Source organism: Parasteatoda tepidariorum, chromosome X2, assembly GCF_043381705.1.
Source record: "Parasteatoda tepidariorum isolate YZ-2023 chromosome X2, CAS_Ptep_4.0, whole genome shotgun sequence".
NCBI lineage: Eukaryota > Metazoa > Arthropoda > Arachnida > Araneae > Theridiidae > Parasteatoda > Parasteatoda tepidariorum.
In genome coordinates, this window is record NC_092215.1 from 60,069,721 (window position 1) to 60,073,887 (window position 4,167).

Consider the following 4,167-nt stretch of genomic DNA (forward strand, 5'->3'; position numbering starts at 1 on the left):
ATTTTTACTAATTAGCTAGTAATAAAATCAATTATTTCTCAGTTCTCTTGCATGTCCCTTATGCTCGTGATACTGTTACTATACGTGTAACCAATCCAAATTTAATATAATATTATTACGCTTTAAATTAATTGATTTTAGTTCCTCACGGTCTAAGGGTACTCCCGAATCAAGTATTGAGAAAAATTTTGCCGGGGGACTTTTCTATAGAACTTAACCCACATTCGCGTTAAATGTAGTAGGAAACCACGAGAAACCTTCCACGATGAGTCTGATGACAAGGGGACTCTAACCTATGATCTAACACTGAGTATATTTTTACGTCCACACAGTTGTCAGTGCGAGCCGGGTGCGGAATTCCCATCGATCTGCCATCGCTGGGATTCGAACCTGGTTCACTTCATTGAAAGTTGAACGCTCTATCTGAGTCCACTGTCTTCCGGCACACATTGCAGCCTTTTTATGGTTTTCAAAAAAGTCAGGAGAATATTTAAAATATCAGCTAACGCCATATGAAGCAATGGACGGCAAAGGGACCCATGATTCGTCTTCCACTGTTTGCTTCAGCACTCGGGTCGGTGCAAGTTGGATGCAGAATTCGTATAGACCAGACATTTCTGGGATTCGAACCTAGGTCAACTCATTGTAAAGCAAAATCTCTATCCTCTGAGCCATTACTGATAATGTTATGACAAAATCTTTGTTATGCGGTATTCTTACGAAGGGTTCGGCGCTATGAACTTCTTCATCTGTTCCATTCGGATGCTGAACCATCATGCCATACACCTGACTAGCATCCTTTTCAATTATGCTTTATTATGTGATTTTATAATGAAGGTTATACTTATTTGAATTTAATAATAATTTAGAGAAAGGGGAGGGATTCAGTACATCAAAACTATAGGGGAGAGTGGGGTCAATTGTAACAGGGTGAGATTGTAACAGAGCAAAAATTTCGAGTGTCGGGTTCTAGATTTGGTTCCTAGGTGGCGCATAAGGTGTATTTAATACATCTACATGTACACCCCTGCTGGCAATCATTTTTATGTACTTTTGAAAGAGTTACATCGCGAAAGATATTTTCACGCTACGTAAGTACTTTTTTTGGTATAGGAATATTATATTGTAACAAAGTAATTTTGTTTAAACAAATAAAAATTATTAAGCGAATATGTAAGTGGACACCTTATTTAACATTTAAAAAAAAAGAGAGATTAGTTTTCTTAATTAACTAGCATTGTTTTTAACAGATGAAGCTGAAATAGCGTCTAGGGGACGATTGTAACAATAAGTAAAGGGACGATTGTAACAGCTAAAAATAAATAATCTTATGTTTACAAACCATTACTTAACTCTTTAAGAACCACCAATAGTTTCCTATATCATTTATATTATGTTGCATGTGCATTATTTTATTTGTCACCATTCACATCATAAATTAAAATTTTTAACCCCTTAAAGTTAAAAGTTTAACCCTTTAGGTCTCTGCTCATTATTATTTTTACTCCTAAAATACCACTACTATTTTGATCAATAAAAAAATATATCACAGCTATGATAATATGTATAATTAACTATGTTTTAGTTGAATTTATGAACTGTTACAACTGACCCCGTAAGTGGGGACAATTGTAACAAGTGCACGACTGTCAAAAATTGTTAATAACTAATATAATAACATTTAAAATAAGGTATTTATTTTTTTTCTAGTAGAGGATAGTCTACTTTACTCGTCTGTCAATTAATACTAATAATATATTGGTTTTCTATTAGTTAAAAATAGTTAAGTAAAAAATGTTACAATTAACCCCACTCTCCCCTACTGTCTGATTGAAAAAACAGAGAAGCTGTTATGATAAAAATACCTCCAACTTCCATTAGGCAATCAATCAGTTAATTTTTTTATTATCTCGTCTTCCTCATTAGTAATTCATTTAACTAATATCCCCTCAATATATACAGTTTTTACTACCTTTTTAGTGCGGATTTTAAAAATATATTTTAAAGGTGGTCATTTCGTCTGAAAGTAAAATAAGCAGACATGGATAAAATCCAATCTGGGAAATAGGGTTCCAATAGTTTGGTCAGAAGTGCGATCTAAAGTTCGATTAAGGTCAAGTTTACTTTTTGTGTATTTCGCATGCATATATTGTTCGCCATCCCTCCAACTTTTTAAACAAATTGAAAAGAATTTTTCACACAATTATAAAATTTTTTAAAATTCGGTAAAAATAGCCTTTAATAAATATTTATTCTTTATTTAATTAATAAAATCCGAAATAATTTCGGTTTTTTAAGGTATAAAAATTTTTTTGTCGTCAGTTTAACGAATGTAATTTTACAAGGCAAAATACAAAATTTAAGCAAAATTGGTCCACTAGTTTCTGCGAAATTAAATTTTAAAATAATCGTTTTTTTTTTTTAAAAATTCGCATTCTCAAAAACTATTCGACCCACTTCGCTCGAATTTCGTATTTTGTCATGTAAAACTGCATTCCTTTAAATGGTGTGAAAAAATTGTATACCTTATTACTTAACTATCACTTAACCTTATTATTTAATTCTACCTTATTACGTAAATTATTTCTACTATTATTAAATTAAACAAAATATAATAATTACTAAAAGTTATTTTTTGCATAAAATGATCTTAGGGTAAATGAAATTATTTCGTGCAAATTTTTTATTTGCCTAAAAATTTCTCGAGATGTTCAAAATAAGCATTTAGTGAAATTTACTTTCAGAGATTCAAACTTCGAACAGCTCTCCTGAACAAATTTTTGGGACGATATTTCCCAGATTGCGGCTGCACCCTATATTTTGGGGGGTTAGGCATCCAAATCCGTCAAAAGTAAAATATTTTTTAAAAAAATACGCTTTTTTATCTTGTCTGAGTTCGTAACTTAAAATATTGTCTACACTAATTAACTAGGATACTTGAAATCACCCCCACAGTTGATCTCTGAAATGTTGAAAAAGCTTCCCTTACTTCTAAATAGCATTTTTATTTTCGTCCTTTTCATCAAAATCTAGAGTTTATGATATTCATGGAATTTTCAGATTAATTACTGCCGAATGGGATCTTTATAAATTATCTGAATTACACATTTTTAAAATTCTGCTTAATTTATTGAAATGTAGACTTTCAGTAACGCTTTTAACTCTAAATTTATCTGAGAAGGGATCTAGATTGCTTATCTGAATCTTTGGCTAAATAACTCTCTTTAATGACCAAAAAATTCGTTGACACACACACACACGCACGCACGACAAAATTCTTGATGGTCCCATTTTGATGGTTTCAGTGCGATTCATGATGGTTCAACATTATTTGATGGTCGCCATCATTCAACATTTTCCATTACGTGTTCATGACTTTTGATATACCAACAAACTTCCATCATTTCATGATGGAAAATGCCACTTTAATACTACGATGGTTAACCATTAAAGGAAGTTTGATTTTCATGAACCATCTATCCATAATGATCCGTGATGGTTTATGATGGTTCCAACTATTCATTGTTCTAATGGTTTAATGAGAATTCGGGTTAGTTCTCAGGAATATGCCATCAAAGTAATTTGGGGTTGTACCATCATAAATCGATCTGAATTCCTACATTGAAATGTTGGTCGATCATTCCAACTTTTGATCTTTAAGATTCTATGATGGAAACTTGCGATGGTTCAACATGATCAAACCATCAAAACAAATTCCTATGTTGGACCATCATAAATCTGTCCTTATTCATATATTGAGATGATGGTTACTATAAAAAATATGATGGTTCGTGATGGAATTATTGATGGTTGCCATCAAGGTTATGTTGGTTCATCAATAGAAAACCATCAAAACAAATTGCTATTCTTATGTTGGACCATCATAAATCTGTCCTTATTCATATATTGAGATGATGGTTACTTATGTTGGTTACTATCAAAAATATGATGGTTCGTGATGGAATTATTGATGGTTGCCATCAAGATTATGTTGGTTCATCAATAGAAAACCATCAAAACAAATTGCTATTCTTATGTTGGACCATCATAAATCTGTCCTTATTCATATATTGAGATGATGGTTACTTATGTTGGTTACTATCAAAAATATGATGGTTCGTGATGGAATTATTGATGGTTGCCATCAAGATTATGTTGGTTCATCAA